Genomic DNA, 21,849 nt, shown 5'->3' with positions numbered 1-21,849 from the left:
ATCTAACACCGAAATAATTTTTCAAATTGGCCTAGTAGTTCCTGAGATTAGCGCGTTCAATCAAACAAACAATAAAACTCTTCAGCTTTATAATATTAGTATAGATTGGAAAAGGATTACATTTGGTACACAGGTTTTAATTCGTAATAAAAAGTGTGGATATGAATTATGATATTATACTCTATACGTAAATATGTTATCTTTAGACTATCAAATAATTTTATTTTTGGACTAAAAGCTTAACTAATTATACACATTTTCATACACAGATTATGGTTTAGTGATAATATTATAATTTACTAGCGGTCCGCCCCGGCTTCGCCCGTGGTACATATTTCGCAATAAAAGGTAGCCTATGTTATTTCTTAGGGTCTGAAGATTATCTGTGCCAAATTTCATCAAAATCGGTCCAGTAGTTTATGCGTGAAAACCATACATACATACATACAAACCTTTCCTCTTTATAATATTAGTATAGATAATGTTTTAACTAACTTTTACTACTACTATAAGTTAAAATATATTTTTTATTGTAACATTCTTCATAATAATTATTAATTTTTATTGTATTTATTTACTAGGTATATGCATTATGCATAGTATGTACACTACCTAAGTTCACCATAGTCATGTCTAAAATTCTATATTTCCCTTGATATTTCCACAATCTGCATGGCCTAGCCACAGATAATAAATAATAATATTAAGCCTAGCATATATTTTTGAAAGCTTTTACAAAAAAACGCGATTAATTTTTTATAAAATAAAAATTACAATCGAATCCAAAACCTCCAAGAACTCACAGATTATGCAAAAACTGGTTAGCAACAAGCAAAAACATAAACGAAATATTTATTTCCGCGATAGAGACGTCAACTTTTTTTGCGTCAAATTTTGAGATGCCACGAGCGATGACGTCACAGACTCACAGCCCTTCTAAGAAAGGCCTCCCGCACACCTGTCATGTGTAATAATAATTTTTATGTGATGAAATTATAATTCGCTTATGTTGGATTATCCTGTGGTATTTTTAAGAGGAAATTTTAGTTGATTATGTCGTGTTTTTATATTGAATTTTAATAAAGTAGACCTCGCATTTGCAATCATATAAATATTAAATAATATTAGTATTACCTATTTTCTAGCGCATTTAAAATCATCTTATGTTGTTCTTGTTTGTATGTCACAAATTATGTAATTTGAAGCTTCATTTCAATTTTCTATATGCCTACTAATATACTTAAATAAAGAAAAATAAATAATTTAACATTAAATTTTTTCTTAACATCGTGGGTAAAAGTTGAATTCTATATTATGAAATAGAAAACAATCGATAAAATGAGCACCTTGGATATGGCCCGGATAGCTCAGTCGGTAGAGCATTGGACTTTTAATCCAAGGGTCCAGGGTTCAAGTCCCTGTTCGGGCGGCCTCAACTTTTTTTACATATTAATATTATGTACGGGAATATTTTTAAGTATGTATATATTTTTTTGATTACAAAAGTGATTTTTTTTATGACATAATCATGATAAAATGATATCATGATAAAATCATGATAAAAACATTTTGCAATTTTTTCGATTTTTTTATGGGAATACATACTTTCTACACTGCATAATATAAAATTACTCATATAACATCAAATATATTATACATATATGTTTATTGTAGGTATATTATCATTAAAAACACAACCTCCTATATCAATACATAAACAAACCTTATCCGGATCCAAAGGTTGACTGGCAGAGATCGCTTATACGCGATAAGGCTGTCAATTTAACATGTACTTAGTATATTTTTCAATTGTTTTATCTGTGTTTGAGTGTGTTAAATAAAGGGTATTGTGTTCATATTGATAACTTTCTAAAATAAGGTTATTATTTGATCATTTTTCATTTATTTTTATAGATAAGTAAAGTTATTACTTATTAAATTCTAAAACATTATTTATTTAAATAATATATTACATTTTATTGAAATAAAAATGTTGTAAAGTTCATGCGTATTGCATAAGCATACAAATACCTTTTCATTTCAAACAGCTTATTGTGCGTAAACCTTTTGAAAATTTTATTGAATCGGTTAAAACTTAAAAACACAATAGACCATGGCGCCTATTTTTTGTTGTCGGCCATTTTGGAATTCCTGTTGCAACTTACGAATGAATTACGTAATGCATATTTCGTTTTGGCGCGAAATTTTTGTTAGGTTATGATTTTTGTTGCATTTTTGTTAGAAAAATTAATAATTAGGTACCTACCTAGTTTTAGTGTAAAGCGTAATTCTAGTTGTTAATTTTATTGTTTTATGGACTGATTGATTAGATATTTAAAAGTAGGGTGAGCAGAATTCCATTAGGTGATGATATTTAGTACAATACCTAACCTAATGTTTGAAGATTTAAATCCTTATTAAAATGTATAAAATACTGAACAGAATATTTTAACCTTATGTAATACTTGTTCGCTTTTCTTTTCATAAATATTGGATAAAAACTAATATGTACATAGTTATTAGGAAATAAGCACAGATACTCAAATTGTAATTTTTATAACAAATACCACATCGCTTTTCGTATTTAATTTAATACGAATATCTATGAACTAACTTATTTAAAAATACCTACTTATATTATCTAGTGTTTTGTTATTTTCTAAGGGCCCATTTTTCAATCCTTGGTTAAAATTTATCCGTTCATTAAAGTACCTATTACACGAACATTTTAAAATGTCACATGTAAACTGTCAAATACGGACAATTAGAATACATTTTTGAAATGATAGTTATTCGATGAATAAGTTTTAACCAAGGATTGAAAAATTATCCCTAAAACAATATAAAACGTTTTCTTTGGCTTAATCTCTGAAATTTCTGAACTCGGTATCTTCTAAAGAAAAAGCATTACTTTCAGGGTATTTAGAAACTTCATTGCTTAAAAATACATTTTTATTCGTGACTTTTTTTAAATGTGAATAATGTATTTTTTTCAAATATCACAAAATATATTGTTTTGGAGTTATTTATTTAGGAGTCTTAAATACCTACCAACATTTTGCAATACACTCGTTTGCAGTAAATATTATAAAAAATAGATATTAGTGAATAAATGCAACTACTGAATATTTTTATTTGTTAATACAAGACATAAGTCACGTATACACGTAGAACCTTAATGGAGGTTTTTAAACATTTTACTACTTTCGCGCTATTATGACGTAAAAACTAAGTCATAGATTTTAATTAGGTACTAAATAAATATTTTATGTCTAGTTATGTTCACGTGATTTTAAATAATATTCGATATCTGTATTGATAAAAATATTTTTACAAATATCCTAGACAAAGTGCTAAATATTAAAAGCCAAAATATCAAAAGCCCTCAATTGATAAAGCAATTTCTAAAAAGATTATTACTTACTACAAATATTTTATAAGCCGACTTTATCAAAAGTATATCTTGTCTATACTATTAGTGCAATTGATAAATCGCGGATAAATCTTAACACATAAAACAACAAAAAATCGCTATACAGCTCACAAAATATACCACCGAAAAAACTTCAAATACATTTAAAAAAACACACACCTATTAAAAACCGCAATTCGATTTTTAAATCGCAAATCGCGCGAGCTGTCAAAGCCGACAATAAAATTGTTGCGAATAAAAAAAAAGTTACGTTCAATATCACAGGCCACAGAAAAAAAACACAATTTAAAAAAAAGTTATGAGCTGTCAAAATTTAAAAAAACTATTAACACTTTAAAAAGGCGCGCACACACAGGATCATTGTCCGGGACTAAATGGGTGGCAAATGTATAACCATCAGTTATATAGCTGGCTCCTTGAATACCAAATTAAAAAAGTGGACAAGTGTGAGTCGGCAGCGCTGTGTGGGTTCTTACGCGTCTTAGAAAGTATTTTATATGTGTATGGAAATAGTTAACTATTTGTTATAATAGAGAATTTGATGTGTAATTGTGAAAAATCGTTTATTTTATTTTTGTAGATTTTTGTTATTAAAGTATTTTTAAACTATGTTTAATGTTTAAATTTTATGTAATGTTTGTTTGTTGACTATTAATTGGAAAAATAATAGAAATATATAAAAATTGTAAAAATCGAAAATCTGATAGTTCAGCATTTTTTTTTTGTTAATCAAAATGTTGAAAATTGCATATTGACATAATATATAATACGACATAATTCGACAGAGTTACGGTTGAATTAAAATATAATACAAGCAGTTACGCTTGTTACATTTAGATATCTAATTAATGACAATAAACTGTTGCTATGTAGTTTTGCATTTTTTATGTGGTTAAATTAATATTTAAAATGAGTTTATTTTTAGTTTTTGTGGTAATCACTAATCACTAGATAATCATAAAAACTATTACTTAAGTATACTTTAATTAGGAAAAAAACATGATTCTTTTAAAAATACAACAGAAATTACTCAGATACTTTTAGTTCTAATAAATCTAAAATGAGCATAGCTAAATTAATTTGAATTTTTGTTTGCACGATTGAACCCTAAAAACGCACGAATCAAGAGGCGTGAAACTTCAGCAGTTATACTTTTTAGCTTTATAATGTTTGATGGTCTATATTTTACTTCTTGTCTTGTCTTGTTGAAGCCTTGAGTTCGATTTTTGATTAAATCACATCTAGTTATAGCAATAAAAAATAACAACAATAACAACAACTTTTAAAGAAACAAAAAACAGGGAAATCAAGAATAATAATAAACTGGATTCAAAAATATGAGTAAAAAATAATATACTTAGCATTAAAACATCACGTTATTGTTACATGGCTTGCAAAAGCAAAACAAAAATTTGGAAAAAAAAACACTACCTATTTTAAAAGCTAATTTCAAATTTATAAACATAATAAGCTGTGTCAAAAACAATTCTAGCGAAACTTCCAAATAAAATGGTAATAATTATGATGGTAAAAATAATTTCACATTTACTATAAAATCTATATTTTTGTGAAGTGTAAAAGTTAAAACTTACTTTTATAAAAGTGTAACCTTTCAAAAGCATTTGAAAAAGTTGACATGAATAAAAATATTTTGTGTTTGAATTAATACAAGAAAAATGGGAACATGCAAATTTATAAATTACTAGCTTACCGCCCGCCGGCTTTGACTTAAACCTAATAAATTATATACTAAAACCTTCCTCTTGAATCACTCTATCTATTAAAAAAAAACCGCATCAAAATCTGTTGCGTAGTTTCAAAGATTTAAGCATACAAAGGCACATAGGGACAGAGAAAGTGACTTTGTTTTATACTATGTAGTGATGATAGAGAAGAAGATTTTCCTATCTCGTAAATTAAGAAATGACTGAATCTACTTTTTCCTGTTTAGTGTTTTCTCTTGAATTTAAGCCCTTAGGGGAAAAAATAAATCCATTAATCTAGTTATATTAGGTAGACCTAAATAATTATTCGTAGTAACCTATATTATTAGGTCTAAGAAATTAGTTCATTATTTTGTCACTAGATGTCACTATCAGTATCGGTAGATTTTACACAATAGATATTGGTTAATGTTTAACTATATTTGATAATTTAATTTATTTTCAGGTAGTAACGTTGTTTTTGATGATTTAAAAAAATAAAGGTAATTATAAAATATAAAAATGTATGATATTTTCACTTAATTTAAATGAGTCAAAGTCAAGTCGCTTTATCTAAAACTTAAAATTAGATATTGTAATACAAGCTTCATCAACTACAGGAATAAAAAGAATTTGGAAAATCCAAAAGTGCACGCCTCATAATTTTTTTTTAATAAATATTTATTAATTATTATTTTTGTTTATTTAATAACAATTAAACCACATCGAATCAGACCCTGAAAAATGAAAGGGTTCTATTCCTGAGCATACTCAAGCGTAAGAGAAAAAAAAAGACTCGATTAGTGAAGTATTTCGGTCGCTATCGTGTTAACAAGAAAAAGGATCCGCACATACAGACACACGGACGTCCAAGACAGAACTTTTTTAAACTGTTTTTTAACTAGTTTAAATAACAAAAATGACATCAAAAATATCATGAACGTTAAAAATAGTGTTTTTTCTTAATATGTGTGTGTATGTATTATCTTACAAGTGCAATGTATGATACATAAAGACATTTTAAGTTTGAAAAATGAGATGTTTTGCGCGAAGTGACAGTAGTACCCACCTCAACGCTTCGCTTATGAGGCGTGCAATAGGTGCTGAACAGACTGACAGACGTATGAATTGTGATATAATATTGTCTTTTTATTTTTGTGGAGTTTCTTGCCGGTTCTTCTCCATAGATACTGCTTTCCGAATCGATGGTAAATGTTAAAAATATGTAACGACGATTCGAAAGTGCTTCTAAAAGAAGTCTAATTGAATAAATAAATGTTTGAGTTTGAGTTTTGAGTTTATCTCATAGTCCAAATTTATTGAGATTCAAAATTAATACTATAAATCATCTTTTGCGCATCAACAGATTTTTCTAGAAGATATTAAATATATTTAAATCAATGCCGAGATTGAAGATGCGCAGACGCCTGAATGTTGTAAATAATAATTTTTCTCTTGTCTCTAAAATACCTAACTACTTGCAATTCATATATTTTGAGGTTATGTTAAAATGCGCGGGTATCGCCATATTTTTTTGTGTCTAATTTTTTGTATGTGGAACAAAATCGATTTTTCTTTTGTTGCATTTTTTTTCGATAAAAATAAAGTTTTGGAGATTTTATATATATGAATATAGGAAAATTATAATTTATATTGGTATTGGCAATTATTATTTATTAATAAGAAATATAATGCGTTAAATTTCTACTACAATAACTATTATAAACTACTATTTCTATCTATGGTTATCTTTTTCTGTATTTTTTTCAATGAAAATTGAAAAGTCATTGTAACAGATACGTATATTTAAAATAAATCATTGAAATTCGCAAGGAGGTTAACAATAATAGGTAAACATGAATTTTACAGCTGGCGATCCATTAAAATTCATCATTTTATATTCAGCAAGTCTGGATATTACCGAAGACTTACCGGAAATGGTTATTTGCACGTCATTTATGTTTTATGAAATATATTTTATGATTTTGGGCGTGGTTTTGTAAGAGTTAAGCAACGTAGAGCGCGGTCAGCTTATGGATGGGTGGGTACTTTTTCTTCAGTTGACACAGGATTCGTTATTGAGTCATCTACCCATGTGTTTACTTAAGTAGTTATTTAAGAACCTATGGGTTTCAACTGACTGTAAAAAAAGAGGCTATTACCTATTATATGACTGCTAGTGTCATTATTTAACTGCGTTCTTGCTTAAAAATATTATAAAATATGTAAATATGCAATGTATGATCACCCGCAAAAACTTAAAACTCCATAAAACATACAGAGACAATGAACAAAAAACACTTCAGACAAGGCAAATTTGACTTACGAAAATGTCGGAAAATCTGACTGTAACTGTATAGAACAAAGGAATTTTCCCCGAAATGCCATCTGTCAATCGACATATGAAAGTCAAATGAAGTCAGAGGCCTTCGCTTCCCTCTGTGGGCCTCTGGGAACAAGGTTACTACGCATATTATGTTGTAAGACATTTGGTGATGGTATCATCATCACAATAAGGATAGGTTAATTCAAATGAGTATGATTATGTATTGGTGATGAAGGAAGTACTTATATAAGATTTGCCCCCGTGCTCAAAGAAAACTACCGGGAAATGATAATGGTTTCAAATCACCGCAGTAAAAAGTACATACTTGCTCCATGAAAAGATTTAATCATAAAATATAATAATGTGTATATTAGATAATAATTTGTAACGACAGAAGAGAAAAACAAACATAGGATAAAGGCAAAGCTGTGATATAGATTATAGATAGTGTGTTAATAGGTGTTTAAAACTCCTTTTAGTTAGAGCTTGTCGAACTTATAAGGTTAAGCTTATGGTTCATTTTTATCTGCTGTTAAATAACAAAATTGACAATCCCGTGGCACTGGGGGCCTGTGGTGTGTGGGCACCGAGCTGTTCCGTGCAGTGGCGCTCGCGGCCGCTGTTCGCGGAGAGCCGGCTCCGGACGCGAGCCGCTTAGAGTGCACCCACCCATCATGCACTCAATTTGTTAAATAAATTCTTACGTGCCAAATGTGAAGTGGACCTATTTAATGTTAATATTGTATCGTTTGTCTCTAATTGTACCTTATTTTTAAATTAGACTTTGTAATAATTTTTATCTTTGTGCGTGTTGGTATGTTTTGTACTGTAAGTCAAAGATGAATAAATAAATAAATAAATAAGGGTAGTTCATTCTAAAGTTAGGGCGTATTCAGAAAGAAAGCTGGAAACTTATAATCGCTTACCGGCGCTTATCAGCGCTGGTAACCCGCGCAGGAAAATATATTAACAAGCGCCGATAAGCGCCGACAAGTTCCGACAAGCTTCGACACGCGCTGGTCTGCGCTGGGCGCTGCCATATAAAATTTGTCTTGGTCTGCTTCAACCTGCTTTCTTTGTGTAGAAAGAACCAGCGCAGACAAGCGCCGGTAAGTGCTTATAAGTTTCCAGCTTTCTTTCTGAATATGCCCTTAACCAATAATAAGTTTACCAATTATTCTAGCATTTACTTTACCTTTGCACTGCGTAGAAAATCTCAGAACGCTTCTGGTCATCAGTTTAGTACAAGTCAAAAGTCACATCAAAATTGTAAATGTTAATTTGCAATACAAACAATAAGAACCGACAGACGAATTACAACTAGAGCAAGAAAAAAATATTGAAAAAGTCATGGGATAGGCGATGAAAGTAAAAATAATGCTAATTCTGTATTGAGAAGAGAAATCACCTTTGTTGAACGCATTTCGTTTTTAAATGATAAGAGTCACGTGGGGAAAGACAATTTGTAAAGATTTTTGGTGAAAGAACTAAGATAATACATTGAAAGAACTGAGATAATAAACAAATTATTAATAATACGGTTATTCCCCGTCTAAACAAAGTAGTTGATAATATTGTGACAACAAAAACTGAATTTTGATGATGACAAATTATTAGTTTTCTGTCATCGATTTGCAGGGGTTAATTCATTGGCTCATAAATTCTATAAAATACTAGCAAACCGGGCGAACTCCGTTTCGCCACCAGAGACACCTTTTCTTTGCTATAAACCTCACGGAGCCACCTTTCCAACGAATGCAAAACCGTGAAAATCGGTTCGTGCATTCTGGAGTTATAACGTCAGGAAGGAAAACCCGACTTATTTTTATATAGTAGCATATAAGCAGTTTGTGTATTGTAAGATTAATAAGTTTCCAAAATCAAAGAATGTGGTAGTGAATATTCAAAAACTGATAACCTTAATGTTCTATGATGAGCGCAAGTAAACAAATAAGGAAAAAACTATTTACTATAAAAAAGAACACTGTATAAGAATTAAGAACAAAAACCAAATTATAGAAAAATAAGCCTATAGAATCAAACTTGTACACTTATTATGGTTTTTTTATACATGTGAACTTAGATATTACGCAGTAACGGATGTATGAAAAAAAATGGCCAAGTGCGAGTTGATAAACGACAAAAAAAAAAGTATATTGAATGATTACATCTAATGTCAAAATTAAATAAACATAAATTCGCGCAAACTAGCATTATCACATCTTATCACGATTAATTTGCATAACGTAATAATTTATCATAAATAATTATAGATGCATTACAAGCAAATTGATATTTGGAATATTGTATGATGTATCGATATCAATTATTTAAGACCAACTGTGCCCCGCGGGTTTGCTCCGATCCTATTGGTCTTAGCGTGATGATATCATATGATATATAACCTATAGCCTTCATCGATAAATGGACTATCTACACAGAAAGAATTTTTCAAATTGGACCAGAAGTTCCTGAGATTATTCCGTTCAAGCCAACAAACAAACAAACAAACTCTTCAGCTTTATAATATTCGTATAAATTAATCTTATCTCTGATTATGCACACTTGATATTAAATGCAACCATTCAAGCAGGGCTTACACGAATTGTTATTTATCAGTCCATTCATGTATCGATAATGAAATTCATCTCAAAATCACGTGTGCTCTTATATGTATAAGTTTCTGAGTATTCCCCGTTTATCCATACTAATATTATAAATGCGAAAGTAACTCTGTCTGTCTGTCTGTTCAATCATGCCTAAACTACTGAACCATATGAAATTTGGTATGGAGATATTTTGATACTCGAGATAGGGCATAGGCTACTTTTTATCCCGGGAAAATGACGCAATACCGGAAATCCCACGGGAACGGGAACTATGCGGGTTTTTCTTTGACTGCGCGGGCGAAGCCGCGGGCGGAAACCTAGTTATTCTATAATTTTGCATTACATATATTTTGAAATTCATTAAATATCCTTGACCGTTGATTATGCAACAGATAATGTTGCAATGTAAAACTTCAAGGATCAGTTCACGTGTCAGCTTATACCATTACTTTCATATGTAGTTTTTCCTTATTGATGATTTAAGTTTACTAGATACAATTCTAGTGATCGTTATTATCGTAAGATATGTCACTGTTGAAGCACTTATAACGTAAACGACCAATTACCGATCCTTGAGGTACACCCTAATTGTTCTATGGCATTAAATTATGTAATGTAATATTATGTTGTTTTCTGTTGTATATTATATATGCGTTACTTATATATTTATTATGCTAGTACGCAGGCCTTTTATGTGCTATTTTAGTAGCGAATTTAACAATTATAATCTCTATTAGTAATTCATAGGTTACACGCTCAGTCTGGGGTCAGTTCAGTCCATCAGTTTGATCCGGCTTAGACTGATGCCAGAATGATGGATGAAAAACACGGTTGTTATTACGGTATTTTTGTCATTCTGAACCATCAGTCCGTCAGTCAACCGGTTAGACGATAATTCACCCGTCATTCTGAACAGACTGATAGACTGAACTGACGCCAGACTGAGCGTGTAACCTATGTCTAATACCAAAAATAGACAAGAAATCGTAATTCTTCAACTAAAAAATAAATCATTGATTTTTATATAGTCGTAACCGCTAAAAATAAAACCGGCCAAGTGCGAGTCGGGCTCGCGCACAAAGGGTTCCGTAGCAGCAAATATAATAAATTACAGTTAAATCAACCTATCTCAAAAACTATAAGAGATACTTTGATCAAACCAAAAATCGTTGAAAGAGTTAATTAGCATGCATCACCTCTATTTTTTTTAGAATTTTATACCCCGTAGTTATAAAAATAGAGGGGGGGGGACATACTTTTTACGACTTTGAGAGCTGATATCTCAAAAACCGTTCACTTTAAGAAAAATGTTTTTTAGAAAACTTTATATCATTTTAAAAGACCTTTCCATTGATACCCCACACGGGTATGTACATCGAAAAAAAAAATTTCATCCCTCAGTTACATGTATGGGGGGCCCCACCCCCAATTCTTTTTTTTACTATTTAGTGTCATATTTTTGTAGCGGTTCATACAACACATATTCCCATCAAATTTCATCACTGTAGTACTTATAGTTTCCGAGTAAATCGGCTGTGACAGACGGACAGACGGACAGACGGACAGACGGACATGACGAAACTATAAGGGTTCCGTTTTTGCCATTTTGGCTACGGAACCCTAAAAACTGCGTATGTACCACTAAAGAATAGCTTAATCAATTTTTGTATCTCCTGTCTCTTACTTTCTATAAATAAAAGAAAACTTTTAAATTCGACATGAATTGCAATTTTTTTAGTCGACTGATACGATAGTCTATATCCTGATTTCATGCCAACTGTCAAACGCGTGAAGTTTTCTTTTTTTTTGGCGCCATTTTATTAACTTTCCTCCATCCCTATTGGCTATATTTTGTAAAATACAGAAGCTCTCATTGGTCTTTACAATTTCAAATTCGACTAGTTATGAAATTCTCATCTTTACGATTTACTGAATAAATTGAAACGTAGACGTAGACGGTTACACAATAAATGTAAAATAGGCAAAAAATTTATAGAATTTTAATGGATCTATGATATCATTTTCAGTTTACTGACTTAGTGTTATGTAACTGTTCGCATATTGATTAAAAGCAAATCTCGGTTTATTGGACATTTGATAGTTTGTTTGTGTGTTAATATTTGTTATATATGTTACTAGCTTTCCGCCCGCGGCTTCGCCCGCGCAGTCAAAGAAAAACCCGCGTAGTTCCCGTTCCCGTAGGATTTCCGGGATTGCGTCATTTTCTCGGGATAAAAAGTAGCCTATGTCCTTTCTCGGGTATCAAAATATCTCCATACCAAATTTCGTGAAAATTGGTTCAGTAGTTTAGGCGTGATTGAGTAACAGACAGACAGTCAGAGTTACTTTCGCATTTATAAGATTAGTATGGATTGGTATGGATGTAGGTAGGTAGTTATTACTGTCAAACTGTAGTAGTTTGTCTTTTATTCACGTTTGCAACGGAGCGATTCTGTGATGCGCCTTTTGAGTCTGAAGATACATAGTTAAAAGGTCATATACCTAGATATAAGCTACTTTTTGACATCTCCCATGTCAATATCCTTCGACGACGCGGACGAAGCGGGAGGAAAGCTAGTAACATAAAAATACAGATTTATTATCACTACATAGTATAAAACAAAGTCGCTTTCTCTGTCCCTTTCCCTACGTATGCTTAAATCTTTAAAACTGCGCAACGGATTTTGATGCAGTTTTTTTTAATAGATAGAGTGATTCAAGAGGAAGGTTTTAGTATATAATTTATCAGGTTTTAGACAAAGCGGACGAAGCCGCGGGCGGTAAGCTAGTAGAAATATATTTCAATTTCTAGCGTCCTATCATGACAGATCACGTAAGCCTTGTGATACGTCATTCATCATTTAAACTAGATTCTAAATGTTGTGTGATCTATTGCTGCTATGAATACATCCCGTTTCTATATTTTAAACTCCTTTTCCTCATATTTATCATATCTAATGAATTCTTCATATATTCAATACTAATATTAAATGTAACATCCCCAGATGTATGAATGTTTGTTACTTTTTCACACAAAAATCTGATATGTATAGCAAATAGATTAAAGACTAGATTATTATAATTATTATACTTCATAGAATATACTAAATATACTTGGGGAAATAAAAGCGCATCGCCTGCGTTGGCTTGGTCATGTAGAGCGAATGGGTGAGGAGCGAGGTCTGAAGAGAGCATACTTGGGCCGTCCCTCGGGCCGTCGACCGGTGGGTCGACCCAAGTATCGCTGGCGCGATCAAGTGGAGAGGGACCTGAGTGCGCTTCAAGCCAGTGACAATTGGCAAGAGACCGCTCAGGACCGGGCAAGGTGGAGAGTTCTCGTCTCGGAGGCCAAGACCCACTTCGGGGTTTCAGCGCCACAGGAGTAAGTAAGTAAGTAAGTACTTCATAGAATACCTGTGTAATACTATGGTACTGTATTAATAGTTTCTTAGTAACCATGAGTTTAAGGAAGCTATTAAAGAATCGAACAAATGTACTTTTTAAAGCATACGACTTTTTATCGTATTGGCAATGTGGCAGTGATCGCTATTTGTTTTATTTATATAAAAATAAAAACTAGCTTTCCGCCCGCGGCTTCGCCCGCTTGTCTAAAACATAATAAATTATAAACTAAAACCTTCCTATTGAATCACTCTATCTATTAACAAAAACCGCATCAAAATCCGTTGCGTAGTTTTAAAGATTTAAGCATACATAGGGACATAGGGACAGAGAAAGCGACTTTGTTTTATACTATGTAGTGATAGTTCAAATAAAAGTCAAAGTGTTACGGCAGATTTGTTCTTGTATAACCGACTGCGGTGGAAAATCCTACTGCCTTTTGTCATCTAATTTATGAAAAAGACAGTATGAAAGTCGCACAGTGATTCTTGAGAAAGGTTTTAGTATATAATTTACTAGCTGCTCCGCGCGGTTTCACCCCCGTGGCTCCTCTGACCTCTCCTGTTGGTCGTAGCGTGATGATATATAGCCTATAGCCTTCCTCGATAAATGAGCTATCTAACACCGAAAGAATTTTTCAAATCGGACCAGTAGTTCCCGAGATTAGCGCGTTCAAACAAACAAACAAACAAACTCTTCAGCTTTATAATATTAGTATAGATTAGGTTTTAGACAAAGCGGGTGAAACCGCGGGCGGAAAGCTAGAATGCTATATATTCAGTACTCCAAAGTAACTGGCAGAACAAAGTTTGCCGAGTCAGATAGAAGTTGAATATGTACTAATGAAAAATCGGGTACTTTAAAGGTCTCTAGACATTTTCTATATTATCTAATAGCCCATGAAATCTTTCAACAGCGCTAGAGCATTTTCAGTCTAAACAAATGTATTTATGAATCTTTGTTTTCTTAAAGAATATGGTTTACCTGCGTTGAAAGAAACGTAAGCAAATATTTCAGAAATATTTATGTACTTTTAGGAGGTTGAACTCATCTTTATATAGTTTACATATTCGACTCAGATTTTTTATAGTTTACGTGATTAGGTTAAAATAAATTTCTGAAGTTATTGTCGTGTGTATTTTGATTAATCAATAACGTATCGGTTGTTCTATGTTAAACGTTTGTATTTGGTTTGTATCAATACTTTTGCATGTGTCAGTTACCACATACTTTGTCAATAATCTAATTGGTTAGATGAACGGATATGACTGCGATTTTTCTAAACGAATTGTGTGGTTGGATGATTCTTAATATTGGTGACAAAAAGGAAATCTACTACAAGATTTTAAACATTTATTCCACCATGGTAATATTGGTTATACGAGTAGATGTTTAGTTTCACTAGCATTTTCTATACTATTCAAGATTTTTTGAAAAGAAACAGAATGGTTGAGTATGGAATTTTAGAATGAATGGAAATTTACGAAAACGTTGTATGCAATTAATTTTAGTACAGATGAGATAAATGGGATATTTAATTATTTAACTATTAATAATTTATGGGATCGGTTGCAGATTCCCTATTGTTGAAATGAACCACGTTGTGTATAACGTGTTTAGACAATCATTTTGGGGTTCCGTAAGCGTGTGTGAATTTGCCTGTAAAATATCATTAAATTCAATTTAAATAATATATTAATAATAATACTTGTAGACTAGAGTAGATAATTTTTGAAACAAAAAAAAATCGCAGTCGGATGAAACCCATTAGAAAAGGAGGGGAATATGATGAAAATTAAAGGAAAAATAAATTACGGTCAATCCGAGTTCGGGAAAAGGGAGGGGAGAGCTTTTAAGAGAAAAAAATGGTTTCTCTTGATTTCCGACAAAACTACAAGTCCTACGGAAAAGAGTTCAATGGAAAAGTTGTAGATAATAAAAAGATCTACAACTTTTGTATTCACAATTTTTTCACATAACCTCAAAATTTAGGTGAAAAATTCAAAAAACCAAGTTTTTGGCTTTTTATTTTTATCTACTTCAAAATTTATTTTTGTTCTACGAAATTTGGTGGAAACTTGCTTTATTATGTCCCAAATACACTGTAATTTATTTGACTGAAAATATTTATTTTTTCGCCTTATTTTGAATTAATACCAAAAAAACAACCTAATTTTCAATCGAAAAGTCACCCGTCAAAATATCAGCTTTTTTCAAAAACTTGGGGAGCCTTTTATTCATTGAAATCTCTACTTTCATATGGTGTAAAAAAAAATAAACATTACCGTAGTAAATGTTCTCAGAAAATGCATACAAACAGTGTGAAAATGAGCTTTTACTAAATCAGGCACACTTCTCAAACTACCTGAAATGTTTTTATCGACATCATTTTGCTTTTGAATATGCTGTAAAATATTATACTTAGAACAGATAATTTTTTTTCTTTTGAAATATTACCGAAAAGCCGATACAAGAGAAGATATAGAGTTCGAGAAGTGTGCCTGATTTAGTAAAAGCTAATTATGACACTGTTTGTAAGCATTTCCTGAGAACATTTACTATGGTAAGGTTTATTTTTTTTACACCATATAAAAGTAGAGATTTTGATGAATAAAAGGCTCCCAAAGTTTTTGAAAAAAGCTGATATTTTGACGGGTGACTTTTCGATTGAAAATTAGGTTGTTTTTTTGGTATTAATTCAAAATAAGGCGAAAAAATAAATATTTTCAATCAAATAAATTACAGTGTATTTGGGACATAATAAAGCAAGTTTCTACCAAATGTCGTAGAAAAAAAATAAATTTTGAAGTAGTTAAAAATAAAAAACCAAAAACTTGGTTTTTTGAATTTTTCACCTAAATTTTGAGGTTATGTGAAAAAATTGTCAATACAAAAGTTGTAGATTTTTTTATTACCTACAACTTTGCCATTGAACTTTTTTCCGTAGGACTTGTAGTTTTGTCGGAAATCGAGAGAAACCATTTTTTTCTCTTAAAAGCTCCCCCCTCCCACTTCCCGAACTCGGATTGACCGTAATTTATTTTTCCTTTAATTTTCATCATATTCCCCTCCTTTTCTAATGGGTTTCATCCGACTGCGATTTTTTTGCACTTTTTATTATTTTTAAAGGGATCTACCCCAGTGTATTGGTGCGTGATCAATTTTAACCCCATATATATAAAAGATCGAAGATATGCTTTGTAATATTTATCAGAATTATATGTAGAAATCAACAAAAACTTTGTCCTTTAAGAATGATCTTAAGCTATCTCATAATATTACATAGTAATAAGTAAAATACTTATTGATCCAAGAATGAACGAGAACCGATTCGTGTAGTTTACACTAGAAAATATATAAGCTGAAAAACGAAATACACATAAACTAATTACACACAATTTTTCAATATTCGCGTACTCTATGACTTATTAGTAAATTACAATAATTATTTGTAACTAGCGGTCCGCCCCGGCTTCGCCCGTGGTACATATTTACGTTTTCTCTACGTAAAAACCATCCTCGTACTTCAAGGAATATAATAAAAAAAGAATTATCGAAATCGGTTCAGCCGTTCTCGAGTTATGCGCTTACCAACACATTTTGCGATTCATTTTTATGTATAAAAGATTATCTATGATAACTTAACTAAATAACCAAGAGCAAGACTTTATAATAAGGCCTACCTTATCCCGCCCTTTCGAAGAAACTGAAGGGCAGGTAAACCCTTGGCGTAACTTGTCAATAAAAAGTGACAAGACATCGTTATGTGGAAGATAGTGGGCTATGTTTCCATTGTTAGATGGTAACAGAATTTTTTATTTATTAATTTAGGTAGGTACATAATTTTGCTACTAATCTTAATATATATAAATCTCGTGTCACAATGTTTGTCCTCAATGGACTCCTAAACCACTTAACCGATTATAATAAAATTCGTACACCATGTGCAGTTCGATCCAACTTGAGAGATAGGATAGTTTAAACATGTAGGTACCACGGGCGAAGCCGGGGCGGACCGCTAGTTTCTGATAAAACTTACAGTACCCATACTTTTGGAAGCAATATGTTTTATACTCGTAAAAAATAATTTTATCGGGTTTTGTTTTCTATTTTATTTCCCCTAATAGTTAATTTATTATTTTTCTAAGTAGTTAAGGCAGTGTGTTGAAATGTCGATTAGTTAGTTTTGTTTGTAATTTATAAGTATCTATAGTTATAACTTATAATATGAAGATACATTAAGTATGTATGTGTTGTTTTATTATGATCCAAGAAAACTTCCTTTTATCTACATTTACCCATTTATTCTTAACATTAAGCTTTACCTGTATGTTTGTATATAACCGACTCCTTTTATATGTAACAAGAGTCGGTTTTGATCCACTTTTAACAAACAGATTTAGTTAAACGTACTACTTATCAAGACAATAATAATTTCATGAGTTTGTCTTAGTAAAGCGTGTTTCTTTTTATTTATTTAATTTTATTTATTACTCACGAAATACGGAAATTACTGAGAAAATATAAAAAGCATCATGAAAGGTCAGCAAAATAATATAGTTAGTTTATTTTGTAAAAATGTCGCTGTATAATGGAAACTTTTTAACGTCCATGTTACGTGACCCACTGCACGGACAGACTAAAAGACGACTGTTCATTATACAAACAAAAATAAACCATACTGCCAAGTTTTAAAGTTCAAAATTCAATAAACGAAAATATTCTCAAAGTCCCGAAAGCTATTCAACGCGTACCGAGAAAATTGAACTGTATGCTGTAAAGATAAGGACTAAAATAGCTTGCATACGTTTTAGCATGTAAGTTTGAAAAGGTTGTAAAATAAACTCTATCTCTTTGCGATAAGGATCAAAATGTAGGGTGGCAATAATTTTAACTTGCATAGGATTTTCCCCAATGCATTTAGATCGACTCGATAAAATCTCTTAAGAAATGACTCATTTTCTGTTTGATCTTTTAATTTGTATTGCTATGGCAATGGAGATTGGTTATGGAATCGTATGACGGTTTAAATTGCTTTTAAATTGAAGGTAAAGTTTAACTGGCTATGAAATTGAATTAATTTTTATGCAGTTAAATGACTGGACGGAAAATTACTAGAATAGTCTTTGGTTTAAAAGGAGCCGGTATTATTTTTATCTGTTCTTTACAAAAAAAGTAGTTATTTTTTCATATGAGTAGGTACTTAGCTAACAAGAAACTTGTTATTTTTGCTTTTTTTATGTTTTATAAAATTGTTGATATTTAGTACAATGCCTGTTTTATTGTTTTAGGTACTTTAAAGATTATGTTATTACTCTTGATGCAACGAACCTTAGAATTATTTTAGTGTAAACACGCGTAGAGCATTCTTTCGTTGTTCTTAGCGCGCTCGAAAAGATTCTATGCAATGTTCTAATACTGAACAACACTGAATACGAGTTTTCGTTTACACTAAAAGATCATGAAAGAATGATATTGCTCTAGCTCTATGTTTGTTGATTGTTACGAATCTGACACTTCGCCCTCTTTTTATTAGTATTTGTGAAATAAATTTGAATGATTTCTGAACCATGTTTTATTTACCAGTGTCCTCGTGTATTAAATCACATACCTAGTTAGGTTGAAAAATAAAGTTTATTGTAATTATTTATTTCTGATATACCAAATTGTAGCTTATTGTTAAATATATCCGGGTAATAAATTATATAATATTTGTCATCGTAATACAACGATAATGTTTATATCCTAATGGATTATCATATAATCTCTGTGCCAAATTCCAACCAGATCACATTACAATTGAAAACTATCATTACGTACCTATATTTATTTATGTATTGTATTAAGCTATTGCATAGCTTCTATCGCATCTCATCTTCGGGACCGAATCCAGAAATTTCATAACGAAAAAACCTCACGCTCCCCACTCAGATGGACACGGAGGTGTGGCTTGAAAGCATGCTATGCAATAGCTTTACCGCGGCAGTCCCCGAGTGCCATACGTCTTTTTTTTATTTTATTTACTGTCTACTACTAATTATTGTAACAAATACGTAATTTAGTTTTTGAAAGACAATAAGCGATCATTATCATATAATTATAATAAAAAATTATCCATAAACTTATTTCTTTCCTACTCTTTAGTTTTAAAACCTTAAATATATTAATCATATATCTTTTTCCTTATAAGGTTTTCGTGTATTTTAAAATATTTCTCTTGCATTCGTTCTATTTATTATTCGGGGGTGTGTCTGCATCAATTTATTCAGTACGTGACGGTATTTTACAATTTATTGCGTCATACTCGGAGCCGACAGAGGTAACCACGCGTTTCCTCAATCCGCTAGGGACAGTATAGTTTTAGTGCTTTTTGGGACTGTTTCAGGTGTTTTAATTTTTTAATATTTTGAAGGCACAAGGTTTTGTTTGTTTTATAAAGAAATTTTAAATAAATATTATAAAGATTGAACTTTTAAGGTGTTTGTTAAATTTTTCATACTTGCCATTAGTCAGCTACATCTTTACTGAGTAACATAGGCTCAATTTTTTGTTATATTTTTAACCAACTTCGGTGAACCGAGAAAAGCGATTTTATTAATGTTTTTACTTAATGTGATTTTAAAGGTCTGAGTTTATGTAAAATGTTGTAGTTTTATCGTATTCCTGAATATAAGTAAAATAATTATATTTATCTATATGTATTGTTTCTGTTAGGTTGCTTCTATACCTTTTCCTACCAGAGAAGATAATGTACTTCCCATATTGATGTTGGAAATACATCCAAAATTACCTACAACAGAAAAAAAAAATACAATTTAGAAATCTTCACTCCACTTAAACTATTATAAGTGCTGATAAATCGTTCAAGTACTATCACTGTCTGGTACAAACCACTTTTATTATCTTATAAAACAAAGTACAATAGAAATTGTAATGTCATTATACTAATACTTTGATCTAATAATATTATATGCAGTGTATTTCGCAACTCACTGATAACAAAGTTCTCATATCAGTTGATTTTCTTTTTTATGGAAAATGTACCTCTCTTATCTAAGAATGTCACATTGATTAGTATTTTAATGTCATGTATTTTTACGCGTGTTAATAATAGCCTTTATTAGTGCAAAGGAAGATTTTTTTTGCGTGTAAATTACTATCATGTTTTGTACGATTAGAGATATAATATTTTATCCCCAAAAAATAATTACCATTATAGATAGCTATTACCTATACTAAATAGAAATAGAAATAGAAATAGAAAACGTTTTATTTGCCACCATGTAACTCTTAGTAATTAATACACAAAACAGATAAAAAAAGATAGTAATGGAGGCAAAAAGGACTCCCCGTCAGCAAAGCAGCAACCATTATCCTCCTTGCGTGATGTCGATGCAACTAGATAAATTATATTATTTTAAGACATTTGCATGTTTTGTGGATACGAATAAACATAAATAATTTATTATTAGATGACTCGGTGACAGTGAAGGAAAACATCGTAAGTGAAACCGACATGTCCAAAAATCAAATCCGCCAACCTGCAGCCAGCGTGGTGAATTATGGCCTGTACCCTCATAGGAGACCTGTGTCCCGGCAGTGGGAACGTATATGGGCTGATGATGATGATGATGAATATATTATATAGATGATCATTTTATTTACTTGTGTGACGAGGTGATAAAAAGTATCTAGTTCGAATTATTAAGGTGCAAGTTTTATAAACTAGACTTCCTAAGTTTCTTCAGGAGGAGACATATAATCAAAAAGCATATCTTTTGATTGTATCAGCAGGATAAGTATCACCTTGTATCTACTATCAGTCGAAATATCGATTAGATTTAGATTTCATCCGCCGGATTTAAAGCGAGATCTACAATATTCAACAAAACAATTAAATTATCTTTGCCTAATTGTCATGTGTTTTGCATGCCAGTGCTTACACACGAATGAATCAAATCAAAGGTCGTTTATTATAATGCGAAATAATTATACTACTATTCTTATATCATGCCTATTTCACGCGTACTCTATTTGATAAAGCTTATACCAGTCAATGTACTGATATCATATCTAGTGTGATTATAATGGATTAGAAATGATAATTTACAACGCACCTGGATGTGTAATCATGGGCTATGGCTTCTTGTTAAGTTTTAAATTAGATGCGTGTTAAAAATTATTAAAGCGCGTAATAAAGCGCGTCATATCTATTATATTTAGCTCAGCGTGTACACTAGGTACTATGCACTGTGTATACATAACTACTTATAAAATATAATATGCAAAAATTAAGTAAATGAGTGGTACCATGTATTTTTTGAGTGATTGCAATATGCATAAAACACCACAGTACTTTAAAAATAAAAATGCATT

At 31.2% G+C, this 21,849-nt stretch overlaps 1 protein-coding gene and 1 non-coding gene across 2 annotated transcripts in view; one reads left to right on the top strand and one right to left on the bottom strand.

Annotated features, from left to right (window-relative positions):
- LOC149476449 (neural/ectodermal development factor IMP-L2-like) overlaps positions 1 to 21,849 on the bottom strand; it is a 59,112-nt gene that overhangs the window by 7,646 nt on the left and 29,617 nt on the right. The gene's annotated exons all lie outside the window — the stretch shown is intronic.
- Positions 1,357 to 1,429, top strand: TRNAK-UUU (transfer RNA lysine (anticodon UUU)). Its single transcript has one exon. It is a non-coding gene; the product is annotated as a tRNA-Lys (tRNA).

The sequence above is a fragment of the Colias philodice genome, chromosome 27, assembly GCF_061535455.1.
Source record: "Colias philodice isolate Cphi_HAF_F1 chromosome 27, ilColPhil1 Martin Lab GWU primary, whole genome shotgun sequence".
NCBI lineage: Eukaryota > Metazoa > Arthropoda > Insecta > Lepidoptera > Pieridae > Colias > Colias philodice.
Note: the sequence above shows the minus strand (reverse complement) of the source record. Positions and strands in the feature narration are given on the sequence as shown.